Here is a 16,955-nt window from a genome sequence, read left to right as displayed (position 1 = left end):
GCAACTGGCATAACAGGTACGCCTTAACCCGCTCCACCACCCACTCAGACCCTTAAAAGAAATGGTAATTTCGGAGTATTTAAATACCCCAAAGATCAACACCTCCCAAGAGCACCAGAGCAAGTGAGGGGTCATTTATACGTTAATTTCATCAAGTCCCTGTTAATATGGGAAGACACAGTGTCTCTGCTTAAGGCACAACTCTCCTAAACACGAGAGTTAAGTATACAACTTTAGAACACTTTCCCACCAGGAGACTCGAACCCTAGCCAGCACAGAAGCCTTCCAGCAACTGGCATAACAGGTACGCCTTAACCCGCTCCACCACCCGCTCAGACCCTTAAAAGAGATGGTAATTTCGGAGTATTTAAATACCCCAAAGATCAACACCTCCCAAGAGCACCAGAGCAAGTGAGGGGTCATTTATACGTTAATTTCATCAAGTCCCTGTTAATATGGGAAGACACAGTGTCTCTGCTTAAGGCACAACTCTCCTAAACACGAGAGTTAAGTATACAACTTTAGAACACTTTCCCACCAGGAGACTCGAACCCTAGCCAGCACAGAAGCCTTCCAGCAACTGGCATAACAGGTACGCCTTAACCCGCTCCACCACCCGCTCTGACCCTTAAAAGAGATGGTAATTTCGGAGTATTTAAATACCCCAAAGATCAACACCTCCCAAGAGCACCAGAGCAAGTGAGGGGTCATTTATACGTTAATTTCATCAAGTCCCTGTTAATATGGGAAGACACAGTGTCTCTGCTTAAGAGACTGCAACACCTCCCAAGAGCACCTCTGGTGCTCTTGGGAGGTGTTGATCTTTGGGGTATTTAAATACTCCGAAATTACCATCTCTTTTAAGGGTCTGAGCGGGTGGTGGAGCGGGTTAAGGCGTACCTGTAATGGCAGTTGCTGGAAGGCTTCTGTGCTGGCTAGGGTTCGAGTCTCCTGGTGGGAAAGTGTTCTAAAGTTGTATACTTAACTCTCGTGTTTAGGAGAGTTGTGCCTTAAGCAGAGACACTGTGTCTTCCCATATAAACAGGGACTTGATGAAATTAACGTATAAATGACCCCTCACTTGCTCTGGTGCTCTTGGGAGGTGTTGATCTTTGGGGTATTTAAATACTCCGAAATTACCATCTCTTTTAAGGGTCTGAGCGGGTGGTGGAGCGGGTTAAGGCGTACCTGTTATGCCAGTTGCTGGAAGGCTTCTGTGCTGGCTAGGGTTCGAGTCTCCTGGTGGGAAAGTGTTCTAAAGTTGTATACTTAACTCTCGTGTTTAGGAGAGTTGTGCCTTAAGCAGAGACACTGTGTCTTCCCATATTAACAGGGACTTGATGAAATTAACATATAAATGACCCCTCACTTGCTCTGGTGCTCTTGGGAGGTGTTGATCTTTGGGGTATTTATATACTCCGAAATTACCATCTCTTTTAAGGGTCTGAGCGGGTTAAGGCGTACCTGTTATGCCAGTTGCTGGAAGGCTTCTGTGCTGGCTAGGGTTCGAGTCTCCTGGTGGGAAAGTGTTCTAAAGTTGTATACTTAACTCTCGTGTTTAGGAGAGTTGTGCCTTAAGCAGAGACACTGTGTCTTCCCATATTAACAGGGACTTGATGAAATTAACGTATAAATGACCCCTCACTTGCTCTGGTGCTCTTGGGAGGTGTTGATCTTTGGGGTATTTAAATACTCCGAAATTACCATCTCTTTTAAGGGTCTGAGCGGGTGGTGGAGCGGGTTAAGGCGTACCTGTTATGCCAGTTGCTGGAAGGCTTCTGTGCTGGCTAGGGTTCGAGTCTCCTGGTGGGAAAGTGTTCTAAAGTTGTATACTTAACTCTCGTGTTTAGGAGAGTTGTGCCTTAAGCAGAGACACTGTGTCTTCCCATATTAACAGGGACTTGATGAAATTAATGTATAAATGACCCCTCACTTGCTCTGGTGCTCTTGGGAGGTGTTGATCTTTGGGGTATTTAAATACTCCGAAATTACCATCTCTTTTAAGGGTCTGAGCGGGTGGTGGAGCGGGTTAAGGCGTACCTGTTATGCCAGTTGCTGGAAGGCTTCTGTGCTGGCTAGGGTTCGAATCTCTTGGTGGGAAAGTGTTCTAAAGTTGTATACTTAACTCTCGTGTTTAGGAGAGTTGTGCCTTAAGCAGAGACACTGTGTCTTCCCATATTAACAGGGACTTGATGAAATTAACGTATAATTGACCCCTCACTTGCTCTGGTGCTCTTGGGAGGTGTTGATCTTTGGGGTATTTAAATACTCCGAAATTACCATCTCTTTTAAGGGTCTGAGCGGGTGGTGGAGCGGGTTAAGGCGTACCTGTTATGCCAGTTGCTGGAAGGCTTCTGTGCTGGCTAGGGTTCGAGTCTCCTGGTGGGAAAGTGTTCTAAAGTTGTATACTTAACTCTCGTGTTTAGGAGAGTTGTGCCTTAAGCAGAGACACTGTGTCTTCCCATATTAACAGGGACTTGATGAAATTAACGTATAAATGACCCCTCACTTGCTCTGGTGCTCTTGGGAGGTGTTGATCTTTGGGGTATTTAAATACTCCAAAATTACCATCTCTTTTAAGGGTCTGAGCGGGTGGTTGAGCGGGTTAAGGCGTACCTGTTATGCCAGTTGCTGGAAGGCTTCTGTGCTGGCTAGGGTTCGAGTCTCCTGGTGGGAAAGTGTTCTAAAGTTGTATACTTAACTCTCGTGTTTAGGAGAGTTGTGCCTTAAGCAGAGACACTGTGTCTTCCCATATTAACAGGGACTTGATGAAATTAACGTATAAATGACCCCTCACTTGCTCTGGTGCTCTTGGGAGGTGTTGATCTTTGGGGTATTTAAATACTCCGAAATTACCATCTCTTTTAAGGGTCTGAGCGGGTGGTGGAGCGGGTTAAGGCGTACCTGTTATGCCAGTTGCTGGAAGGCTTCTGTGTTGGCTAGGGTTCGAGTCTCCTGGTGGGAAAGTGTTCTAAAGTTATATATATATATATATATATATATATATATATATATATATATATATATATATATATATATATATATATATATATATATATTAGTGTATTTTGGTAGCAGTCTTTTTTGTAAACATGTTGTTAAATATCACCGGAAAAAGTAAGGTTAATAATTCTAACACGAATTTTCTCAATATTTCTTATGTTTATTTTCACTGTCGATGGTAATTAAAAAATCAATTCTCAAAAATTCATTTTTATTTCTAGTCTGACGCGACACTTGAACTCGTTTGTAATAACTTACTACATTTTCAAAGACTTTAGTTTACACATACACAACTATAACCTGCAAACACTAAACAGAGTTATACTATGCTATCATTTAAACAGCTTTTATCATATATACTCGCATTTGGGTGAGGAGATATGTTACTACAGTTTTGGGTAAGGTGACTAAAACTTTCAACACAAGACAGAGCAAACTTTCAACACAAGACAGAACATGGTGCATTGGGTATAAATTGGATAAATTAACGGGAAGAATGGAAGTAACTGCAAAGGGCCTATTGGCCCATATTTCCTCTTGATGCTTCTATATTGGTGCGGAGTCATGAAGTGGGTAGAATATAGTTGTGCATTAATTGGCTGTTGACTGCTGGTGTTGACTTCTTGATGTGTCATGCCTCGCAGATGTCAAGCCGCCTGCTATCGCTGTATCTATCAATGATTTCTTTGTTTGTTAAGACTTCTCTGGAGATGGTCTGGTTGTGGGAAGAGATTATATGTTCCTTAATGGAGCCCTGTTGCTTATGCATCGTTAATAATCGCCTGGAAAGAAATGTTGTTGTCTTGCCTATATACTGAGTTGTTTGAGGCTTACAGTCCCCAAATGGTCATTTGAAGGCATAGACGACGTTGGTCTCTTTTAAAGCGTTCTGCTTTGTGTCTGGAGAGTTTTTCATGAGTAGGTTGGCCGTTTTTTTGGTTTTATAGTAAATCGTCAATTGTATGTTCTGATTATTGTCTGTAGGGATAACGTTCCTATTAGCAATATCTTTCAGGACCCTTTCCTCCGTTTTATGAGCTGTGGAAAAGAAGTTACTGTAAAATAGTCTAATAGGGGGTACAGGTGTTGTGTTAGTTGTCTCTTCAGAGGTTGCATGGCGTTTCACCTTCCTTCTTATGAGGTCTTCAACGAAACCATTGAACAAGCCATTGTTGACTAGGACCTGCCTTACCCTACAGAGTTCTTCATCGACTTGCTTCCATCCTGAGCTGTGGCTGAGAGCACGGTCGACATAAGCGTTAACAACACTCCTCTTGTATCTGTCTGGGCAGTCACTGTTGGCATTGAGGCACATTCCTATGTTTGTTTACCTAGTGTAGACTGCAGTGTGGAAACCTCCGCTCCTTTCCATGACTGTTACATCTAGAAAGGGCAGCTTCCCATCCTTCTCTATCTCGTAAGTGAAACACAACACAGAATTCCACTCAAACGCCTCCTTCAGCTCCTGCAGAATGTCTGACATCAGGTACCTGTGTAAAAATGTCGTCAACATACCTGCAGTATATGGCCGGTTTCAAGTTCATGTTGACTAAGACCTTCTGTTCGATGGTACCCATGTAGAAGTTCGCAAACAGGACACCTAGGGGAGAACCCATGGCGACCCCATCTACTTGCTTGTACATGTCCCCATCCGGGCTCAAGAAAGGTACAAGAAACAGGAATTTCCTTAAGTTCTTTCGTATATTAATATACGAAACTCCTTTATTAAAATACCACTCCTTCTGAAGATGTATTAATATACGAAAGTGTTTAAAGAAATTCCTGTTTCAATTTTCCTCCGTGGTCTGACAACCTATTATAGGTATAGGTTAAGTAATAATTGTAATTACGAAGCAATAAGATGTTTACCTTAACATACTAAGAAGGTTAGGTAAGGTCGGTGTTTTCTATGAAGCTTTTCAAGGTAAACTAGTATGTTTAGTTTCGTAATTACAATTATTACTTAACCTATTATAGGTATAGGTTAAGTAATAATTGTAATTACGAAGCAATAAGGTGCTTATCTTAACATACTAAGAAGGTTAGGTAAGGTCGGTGTTTCTATGAAGCTTTTCAAGGTAAACTAGTATGTTTAGTATGTCACATATGCACGTATTTAATTGTATATATACACCTCTAAAATCTGAAAGAGAGGATGGGAAATACATATTTTCATATAATTACTGGGAAATTCCTTAGGAGCCGTGATGAGGATTCGAACTTTTGCTGTGGGTTTTCCCAAGCACACGCCTTAGACAGTTAGGACAAAATCATGATAAAAAAGATTGCAACTATGGATTTAACTGATTCCATGAGGGTTCCTGAGGCTTCCACTGAAGCCGGACCAGGGGTTCACACAATTCCCCCCCCCCCATGCACTTTGGCTGTGTCGTCCAAAAATTCTACCTCTGACTCCCCTCTTGCAATTCAGCAATTCACACATAACTCTCACTAACGTGTTGTATCAACAAGAAATATGATTTATGGTTGTATTGAGAGAGGAAGCCTCGGAAGTACAACTCTTGGACGACAGAGTTGTCCAATCTCCCCCCCCCCCACAATGCCAGAGTTTATGGTGGGGGGGGGGGAGCGTTGTGTGAACCTCTGCCCGGCTTCAGTAGAAGCCTCAGGATCTCTCGTGAACTCAGTAGAATCCATGGTTTACAATCCTTTTGACCATGTCGTGGTGGCATAGTTGTCTAAGACGTGTGCTTGGGAACACCCAGCGCATGTTCGTATCCTCTACACGACTCCTAAAGGATTTCGCATTGATACATCACGTTCATGTGATTTATCTGTGCATTATAATTATTATTAATATTACATTTCCACGCGAGCCCTGTGACCAGAATCACCCAGCCACACAGGCCACAGTCTGGACCACAAAGTTAGGTAAACATTGGCTGTTCTGGATGGGGGGGGGGGGGGCGGTGTGCAGGACAAACATCAATTGTGACACTAGCTCTCCACACATGTCAGTTGCTTAATTTAGAAACTGTACTTGTGGTCGATCTCGAACCCATTGATGAACTGACGACGTATATTGAATTTTGCAACTAGCTCATCAAGATTGAAAATTGCGTAGCTAAATGAATTGTGGGGTTCAGTCCCTGAGCCCATTATGTGCCTCTGTAACCCTTTCCATCACCGTCCACAGGATGAAAATGGGGGTATAATAAATGAACTAAACTAGCTCCCATTTCCCCCCCCCCCTCTCTCTCTCTCTCTCTCTCTCTCTCTAACACTACTCTCTAAGCTCAGGAATTCCACTTGAGAGAGTCCTAATGGGGCGCGAAAATATTATCTCCAGCAAGTCTTTAAGGCTTTTATCGTGACTGAAAGCGGAAAGCCAAAGCCAGTTCGTTACCTTCCCGGGAAACTCGACCTTTATATTCTGAGTCTAGTTGGTGCGAACTTTGTATTTGCCTGATTTAGGAAGTTAGTGTGTATATTCACCTAGTTGTGATCACCTAGTTGTGCTTACGGGGGTTGAGCTCTGCTCTTTCAGCCTCCTCTCAACTGTCAATCAGTTCAACTTTTACTAACTACTAATTTCTTTTCCTCACACACACAACTCCAGGAAGCAGCCCGTAACAGCTGTCTAACTCCCAGGTACCTATTTACTGCTAGGTAACAGATGCATCAGGGTGAAGAAACTCTACCTATCTGTTTCCGTCGGCGCCGGGATCGAACCCAGACCTGAGGATTATGAGTCCTAAGCGCTGTCCTCTTAGCCACAGGCCCCTTTTGTGTGCGTGTGTGTGTGTGTGTGTACTAATCTATTTTTGCTTGCGTGGGTTGGGTTTTGGCTCTTTGGTCCCGCCTCTCAATTGTCAATCTACATTTAAAACTGTGTATGAAGTCAGCCTCCACCACATCACTTCCTAATGCATTCCACCTGTTAACTACTCTGACACTGAAAAAGTTCTTTCTAACGTCCCTGTGGCTCATGTGGGTACTCAGTTTCCACCAGTGTCCCTTTGTTTTGCGTACCACCAGTGTTGAATAGTTTATTCTTGTCTACCCTGTCAATTCCCCTGAAGATTTTGTAGGTGTGATCATGTCTCTCCTTACTCTTCTGTCGTCCAGTGTCGTAAGGTGCATTTCCCGCAGTTTTTCCTCGTAACTCATGCCTCTTAGTTCTGGGACTAGTCTAGTGGCATACCTCTGAACTTTTTCCAGCTTCGTCTTGTGTTTGACAAGGTACGTGTGTGTGTATCTGTATCTGTGCTTACCTGCGTGCGTGTGTGTGTTTATGTTATTATTAGTGATTTGTAGATAAACAAGTAGACTGGTGAGAGTTGAGGAACTGACAACGGCTTAATAGTGTAAAGGGTTGTGAACCATAGGAGCAGTTGAGTAGATTTCGTCGTCTTATACACACATGTGCAAAGCCCTTTAGTGTTTTTGTTTATGCCTCTGATATTTTTTGCTGCAGCTAAGAAACTTTGTGTTTGCTCTCATTGGTTAGATCACGACAGGAACATTCGATTGGTACTACAATGACAGTCTTGTGTACTGTGCTACCGTGATCAGAACCTCACTTATATGAACACTCATTGTTCAGCATGGCTACAGAGCAGGATTTTAAGAGAAGTTGTTTGTTGTAGTAAAGAGTGGTACTACAACACTTTTCTCCCCTGGGGACTACCTGAGGTTAGAAGTGAAGTCACCATTGACGTCATACGTGATGCCAATGCGACGCCTTCGTGATGTCATAAGACGCCTTCCCAGCTTCTAGAAAAACTCTGACTCCTTTCCAGTGTGGAATGGAATCTGCTCTGTGACAGACTCATTATGAGAGCTGTCGCGATATTGTCTTAGGTATGTCGTGATGACAATGAGATGGAGCTCTCCAGCCACGGTGTTGGTGGTGTGCTCGTCGTTCTGTGTATGGAGCCAGCACATACTGGACGTGCTACCACATACTAGACGTGCTAGCACATACTAGACGTGCTACCACATACTGGACGTGCTACCACATACTGGACGTGCTAGCACATACTAGACGTGCTACCACATACTGCACGTGCTACCACATACTGGACGTGCTAGCACATACTAGACGTGCTACCACATACTGGACGTGCTAGCACATACTGGACGTGCTAGCACATACTAGACGTGCTACCACATACTGGACGTGCTAGCACATACTGGACGTGCTAGCACATACTAGACGTGCCAGCACATACTGGACGTGCTACCACATACTGGACGTGCTAGCACATACTGGACGTGCTAGCACATACTGGACGTGCTAGCACATACTAGACGTGCTACCACATACTGGACGTGCTAGCACATACTGGACGTGCTAGCACATACTAGACGTACTAGCACATAATAGATGGGCTAAGCTAAGATGCGGCCAAAACATGTTAAGTCAAAAATCTCTGATCTCTGCGAAGGTTATTGTGCAATCACTTTCAGTGATTGTTGATATATCATTCTTGTGTACTCTGACGATAGCCCACTGCCAGAGATATATACTGAGCCATGATTACGTTGTTGTGCGACAGTGTCAAGTGCTCAGTGGTACACCAAGAGTTATCCCGGGTTTTGGCCGAGCCAAGAGAGCAGTTACTAGTGATAAGTTAACTCATTGTGTTGTCTTACATGTGACGGCCTTACTAAGGTTTGCTTAGCTTTTGGCAGTGATACTTTGTATTAAGGTCAAGAAACCGTGTATAATAGTGTTAATATATATTACTAATATTTAGTTACATACGCTTTCAATCATACCACTTTTCCCATTACAACGCTCTGCCTCGAGTCCCATTCGACTCCCTGGCTCTCTAAATACTTCCTAACACCATCTCAAGGGTAGAGCTGCTTCACAGCCTTGTACCTTACTAATGTGGTGTATCAACTCTCGTAATTTTCTAAGCTCTCTAGCGATTGTCATTTGGGTAGAGCGACGACCCATAACTCAAGATTACCATCACACAGTGCAGGAGATCATTACATTGTGTTATTATTTCGGCCCCCAAGAGTGCCAGTATCTTTGCCTCACTCAGCGTGAGCTGTTGCAACTGCAAGGTGTAATTGCAGGTCTTCTGTGTGAATGAAATCAATATATTTACGTAATTAGCATTTGTCTATCCAATTATAAAACTTATTTCAATACGAATAATTTAATTAAATAAAAAATGAATCGTTGTTGTTCTTAATGGTCATAATTATGTGGTTATTTAATATTTAGGACTTCGTTGTTCGTACTGAAAAAACACTGCGATTGGCTACTTTTTCACTAACATTTTCTTACTGAAATTCCTAAACGCTATAGATTAATACACTAACACTGTGATTTACGAGTATGCTCAAGATGCGATTATGAAAAGCCTTAACCCTTGAATTGTATTATATTCCAATGCTGTGATTATTCAATACACCACCGCTGTGGTTATTCACTACTCTAAGCCTATGATTATTGATTACCACCAATTTCATGATTAAATATTACTCCAACGCTGTGATTATTTAATTCAAAAACGCTGTGCTTATATACTACACCAATCCTATGATTATGCAATACAACCCCGCTGTGATTATATATTACTCCAATCTTATGATTATGTACGACACCACCGCTGTGATTATATAATACATCAATGCTGTACATATATAATACATCATTCCAATGACTGTGAAATACACCACCGGTGCGACTATGCAATACATCAACGTTGTGATTAAAAATTTATAAATCCTATACGTTATATAAAACACAAACGCTGTGGATATTTAATTCAAGAACGCTGTGATTATATACAACACCAACGCTGTGATGATATACTACACCAACGCTGTGATGATATACTACACCAACGCTGTCATGATATACAACACCAACGCTGTGATGATATACTACACCAACGCTGTCATGATATACTACACCAACGCTGTCATGATATACAACACCAACGCTGTGATGATATACTACACCAACGCTGTCATGATATACAACACCAACGCTGTGATGATATACTACACCAACGCTGTCATGATATACAACACCAACGCTGTGATGATATACTACACCAACGCTGTCATGATATACTACACCAACGCTGTCATGATATACTACACCAACGCTGTCATGATATACTACACCAACGCTGTCATGATATACAACACCAACGCTGTCATGATATACTACACCAACGCTGTCATGATATACTACACCAACGCTGTCATGATATACAACACCAACGCTGTCATGATATACTACACCAACGCTGTCATGATATACAACACCAACGCTGTGATGATATACAACACCAACGCTGTGATTGTATAATACACCAACGCTGTGATTGTATAATACACCAACACTAGTTATCAATACACAAAGCAGGTTGCGTGTCTCTGGACGATGAACAACAAGAGGATTATAAATGTTCTCACATGACCAATATATAAACAAGAACACTCGTATTGGTAGAGAATGTTATAGAGTAATTGTTCTAAGAGTCCAGGAGGAGTGCAGAGGACAGCCCACGGAGGCGTACTCTGGACGTATATATGTTGGGATTTACATTTATCGTTAAGTATTAAAACCAATTGGTTTATTTCATGCCCTGAGAGTTTTACCTAATTCGTTTTATATGTACGTTCCAGCTTACTCTTGTGTATTTAGTGACAAACGGAATGTAGGAACGATTCCCTTCACCATTCCCTTGGATTTCGAACCCAGGTCCACTCGTTTCGTACCCAGATCCACTCGTTTCGGACCCAGGTCCACTCGTCTCGAACCCCTGGTTCACTCGTTTCGGACCCAGGTCCACCAGTTTCGACCCCAGGTTCACTCGTTTCGTACCAAGTTCAACACGTTTCGGACAAAGGTAAACTCGTATCGGACCCAGGTCCACTCGTTTCGGACCCAGGTTCACTCGTTTCGAACCAAGGTCCACTTGTTTCGGATCCCAGTCCACTCGTTTCGAACCCAGATCCACTCGTTTCAGACCCAGGTCCACCAGTTTCGAACCCTGGTCCACTCGTTTCGTACCCAAATCATCTCGTTTCGTACCCAAATCATCTCGTTTCGAACCAAGGTAAACTCGTACCGGACCCAGGTCCACTCGTTTCAGACCCAGGTCCACAAGTCTAGTTTGTGGACTTGTTGACATATATATATATATATATATATATATATATATATATATATATTGTGACGGTAACGCGTTGGTGTTCGGCTGTTTAAGGCTAGGGGTATGGCCTCGTCACATAGTTATAAAAAAAAAATAGAAAAACTGGAACTTCGTCTGTGGTAAGGTAAGGAGAAGACACACAAAACACAAGTAAACTTTAACAATGAAATTTTAATTACGTTAAATAAATCAAAACATGAAAATAATGCACAAACAAATTCTTATAATAAAATCAATGAATCAAAATAATAAGAATACTTAAATGACACAATGAAAAGTTACGTTAAGGCAAAATAACAAGAAGTGCAACACAAAGGTAAGTGGGAGGTGCTGGAATATTGGCTTAAAGCCACCACCTCTCTCAGTACACGCTAGAGTCTAGCTGGGAGGAGTGCTGGCTACGAAAGCACGGAACATTCTGAGGACTGATGTTGGGGCGACCCCAGACATCAGGTAGTATTGGGGGGGGGCGAGGCAGGTGCAGCCAGACCGGCGACCAATCAGCGGAGCCGTAGCGATCAACGGGTAGTTTGGTGGTTGGAGTTCGAACAGGTGGCTGGTTGCATACGTTTCTGCTCACCCTGGCAAGCCTTGCTGGTGCTGGTGTTGTTGTCGTTGTTGGACATTTCTTCCATAGTCTTTTTATATAATTGTGAAGACGTAATTTTGGAGGGAAGAGCAGGCTCAATCTCTTGAAGGAGATTATCGTCACAATATATATATATATATATATATATATATTTATATATATATATATATATATATATATATTAGTATATTTTGGTAGCAGTCTTTCCTGTAGACATATATTATTAAATATGACCGAAAAAGTAAGATTAATAATTCTAACACGAATTTTCTCAATCTTTCGTACATTTCTTTTCACTGTTGGAGGTAATTCAAATATCAATTCTCCAAAATTCATTTTTATTTCTAGTCTGACGCGACACGAGCGCGTTTCGTAAAACTTATTACATTTTCAAAGACTTTAGTTTACAAATACACAACTGAATAGAACTTACACATCTTCGATTTTGTTTATATCTACTTTCTTGACATACCCGAAAATATTCTAAGGAAACTACTCCAAGCTTGTACTAAAGAGGCACCCTTCTTGAGCCCGGATGGGCACATGTATAAGCAAGTAGATGGGGTCGCCATGGGTTCTCCCCTAGGTGTCCTGTTTGCAAACTTCTACATGGGTACCATCGAGCAAAAAGTCTTAGTCGACATGAACTTGAAACCGGCCATATACTGCAGGTATGTTGACGACATTTTTACACAGGTACCTGATGTCAGACATCTGCTGGAGCTGAAGGAGGCATTTGAGCAGAGTTCCGTGCTGCGTTTCACTTACGAGATGGAAAAGGATGGGAAGCTGCCCTTTCTAGATGTAACAGTCATGGAAAAGAGCGGAGGTTTCCACACTGCAGTCTACACTAAGGAAACGAACATAGGAATGTGCCTAAATGCCAACAGCGACTGCCCAGACAGGTACAAGAGGAGTGTTGTTAACGCATATGTCGACCGTGCTCTAAGCCACAGCTCAGAATGGAAGCAAGTCGACGAAGAACTCTGTAGGGTAAGGCAGGTCCTAGTCAACAACGGCTTCTCCAATGGTTTCGTCGAAGACATCATAAGAAGGAAAGTGAAACGCCATGCAACCTCTGAAGAGACAACTAACACAACACCTATACCCCCTATTAGACTATTTTACAGGAACTTCTTTTCCACAGCTTATAAAACAGAGGAAAGGGTCCTGAAAGATATTGTTAATAGAAACGTTATCCCTACAGACAAAAATCAGAGGATACAACTGACGATTTACTATAAAACCAGAAAAACGGCCAGGCTACTCATGAGAAACTCTCCAGACACAAAGCAGAACGCTTTAAAAGAGACCAACGTCGTCTATGCCTTCAAATGCCCACTTGGGGACTGTAAGCTCCAAAAAAACCAGTATATAGGCAAGACAACAACATCTCTTTCTAGGCGTTTAACGATGCATAAACAACAGGGCTCCATTAAGGAACATATAATCTCTTCCCACAACCAAACCATCGCCAGAGAAATCCTAGTAAACAACACAGAAATCATCGATAGATAAAGCGATAGCAGGCGGCTTGACGTTTGCGAGGCACTACACATTAAGAAGTCAACACCAGCAATCAACAGCCAATTAATGCACAACTATATTCTACCCACCTCAAGACTCTGCTCCAGTATAGAAGCATCAAGAAATATGGACCAATAGGCTTTCTACAATCACTTCTGTTCAATACCCATTGTTTCGTGTTCTGTCTTGTGTTGATGAATTTAATACACTATTAATACCACCTCACCCTATCCACCTCACTCAAATGTAGGTATAAACAAATCGGAGATGTGTAAGTTCTATTCAGTTGTGTATGTGTAAACTAAAGTCTTTGAAAATGTAATAAGTTTTACGAAATGCGCTCAAGTGTCGCATCAGACTAGAAATAAAAATGAATTTTGGAGAATTGATTTTTGAATTACCACCAACAGTGAAAAGAAATGTACGAAAGATTGAGAAAATTCGTGTTAGAATTATTAATCTTACTTTTTCGGTCATATTTAATAATATATATATATATATATATATATATATATATATATATATATATATATATATATATATATATATATATATATATATATATATATATATATATATATATATATATATATATATATATATATATATATACAACTTTAGAACACTTTCCCACCAGGAGACTCGAACCCTAGCCAGCACAGAAGCCTTCCAGCAACTGGCATAACAGGTACGCCTTAACCCGCTCCACCACCCGCTCAGACCCTTAAAAGAGATGGTAATTTCGGAGTATTTAAATACACCAAAGGTCACCACCTCCCAAGAGCACTAGAGCAAGTGAGGGGTCATTTAGACGTTAATTTCATCAAGTCCCTGTAAATACTTAACTCTCGTGTTTAGGAGAGTTGTGCCTTAAGCATAGACACTGTGTCTTCCCATATTAACAGGGACTTGATGAAATTAACGTCTAAATGACCCCTCACTTGCTCTAGTGCTCTTGGGAGGTGGTGATCTTTGGTGTATTTAAATACTCCAAAATTACCATCTCTTTTAAGGGTCTGAGCGGGTGGTGGAGCGGGTTAAGGCGTACCTGTTATGCCAGTTGCTGGAAGGCTTCTGTGCTGGCTAGGGTTCGAGTCTCCTGGTGGGAAAGTGTTCTAAAGTTGTATACTTAACTCTCGTGTTTAGGAGAGTTGTGCCTTAAGCATAGACACTGTGTCTTCCCATATTAACAGGGACTTGATGAAATTAACGTCTAAATGACCCCTCACTTGCTCTAGTGCTCTTGGGAGGTGGTGATCTTTGGTGTATTTAAATACTCCGAAATTACCATCTCTTTTAAGGGTCTGAGCGGATGATGGAGCGGGTTAAGGCGTACCTGTTATGCCAGTTGCTGGAAGGCTTCTGTGCTGGCTAGGGTTCGAGTCTCCTGGTGGGAAAGTGTTCTAAAGTTGTATACTTAACTCTCGTGTTTAGGAGAGTTGTGCCTTAAGCATAGACACTGTGTCTTCCCATATTAACAGGGACTTGATGAAATTAACGTCTAAATGACCCCTCACTTGCTCTAGTGCTCTTGGGAGGTGGTGATCTTTGGTGTATTTAAATACTCCGAAATTACCATCTCTTTTAAGGGTCTGAGCGGGTGATGGAGCGGGTTAAGGCGTACCTGTTATGCCAGTTGCTGGAAGGCTTCTGTGCTGGCTAGGGTTCGAGTCTCCTGGTGGGAAAGTGTTCTAAAGTTGTATACTTAAGTCTCGTGTTTAGGAGAGTTGTGCCTTATATATATATATATATATATATATATATATATATATATATATATATATATATATATATATATATATATATATATATATATATATATATATATATATATATATATATATATATATATATATATATATATATGTCGTACCTAGTAGCCAGAACTCACTTCTCAGCCTACTATGCAAGGCCCGATTTGCCTAATAAGCCAAGTTTTCATGAATTAATGTTTTTTCGTCTACCTAACCTACCTAACCTAACCTAACCTAGCTTTTTTTGGCTACCTAACCTAACCTTACCTATAAAGATAGGTTAGGTTAGGTTAGGTAGGGCTGGTTAGGTTCGGTCATATATCTACGTTAATTTTAACTCCAATAAAAAAAAAATTGACCTCATACATAGTGAAAAGGGCAGCTTTATCATTTCATAAGAACAAAATTATAGAAAATATATTAATTCAGGAGAACTTGGCTTATTAGGCAAATCGGGCCTTGCATAGTAGGCTGAGAAGTGAGTTCTGGCTACTAGGTACGACATATATATACAAAAGAATGGGAGTGGTAGGAGAAGATAATATTAGTGTTCAGTGAGAAACCACAAGGTCTCCTCTGAATACTTTTTATTTTCTTCTCCGAGGCTATGGGTCCCCACATTGGCACCAGAGGTGGTACCCTCACAAACTATATATATAAATATATATATATATATATATATATATATATATATATATATATATATATATATATATGTATATATATATATATATATATATATATATATATATATATATATATATATATATATATTAGTTTATTTTGATAGCAGTCTTGTCGATGGTAATTGAAAAATCACTTCTCCAAAATTCATTTTTATTTCTAGTCTGACGCAACGCTTAAACGCGTTTCGTAATAACTTATTACATTTTCAAAGACTTTAGTTTACACACACACAACTGTAACCTGAAAACACTTAACAGAGTTTTGCTTATTCTAACACTAAACAGCTTGTCTTATATATACGCATTTGAGTGAGGTGATATGTTGCAACAGTTTTGGATGAGGTGAACAAACTTTTGACCAACACAAGACAGAACACGGAACAATGGGTATTATTTGGATAAATGAGAGGGAAGAATGGAAGTAACTGCAAAGGGCCTATTGGCCCATACTTCCTCTTGATGCTTCTATATTGGTACGGAGTCTTGAAGTGGGTAGAATATAGTTGTGTATTAATTGGCTGTTGATTGCTGGTGTTGACTTTTTGATGTGTAGTGCCTTGCAGATATCAAGCCGCCTGCTATCGCTGTATCTATCGATGATTTCTGTTTTGATTGTTAATACTTCTCTGGTGATGGTCTGGTTGTGGGAAGAGATTACAAGTTCCTTAATGGAGCTATATTGCTTATGCATTGTTAATTGCCAGAAAAGAGATGTTGTTGTCTTGCCTATATACTGAGTTCTTTGGGGCTTACAGTCCCCAAGTGGGCATTTGAAGGCATTGTGCTTTGTGTCTGGAGAGTTTTTCATGAGTAGGTTGGCCGTTTTTTTAAGTTTTATAGTAAATCGTCAGTTGTATCTTCTGATTTTTGTCTGTAGGGATAAAGTTCCTATTAACAATATCTTTCAGGACCCTTTCCTCCGTTTTATGAGCTGTGGAAAAGAAGTTCCTGTAAAATAGTCTAATAGGGGGTACAGGTGTTGTGTTAGTTGACTCTTCAGAGGTTGCATGGCGTTTCACCTTCCTTTTTATGATGTCTTCAACGAAACCATTGGAGAAGCCGTTGTTGACTAGGACCTGCCTTACCCTTCTGAGTTCGTCGTCGACTTGCTTCCATCCTGAGCTGTGGCTGAGGGCACGGTCGACGTAAGCGTTGAAAACACTTCTCTTGTACCTGTCTGGGCAGTCACTGTTGGCATTTAGGCACATTCCTATGTTTGTTTCCTTAGTGAAGACTGCAGTGT

This window comes from Procambarus clarkii, chromosome 45 (genome assembly GCF_040958095.1).
Source record: "Procambarus clarkii isolate CNS0578487 chromosome 45, FALCON_Pclarkii_2.0, whole genome shotgun sequence".
NCBI classification, from domain to species: domain Eukaryota; kingdom Metazoa; phylum Arthropoda; class Malacostraca; order Decapoda; family Cambaridae; genus Procambarus; species Procambarus clarkii.
Note: the sequence above shows the minus strand (reverse complement) of the source record.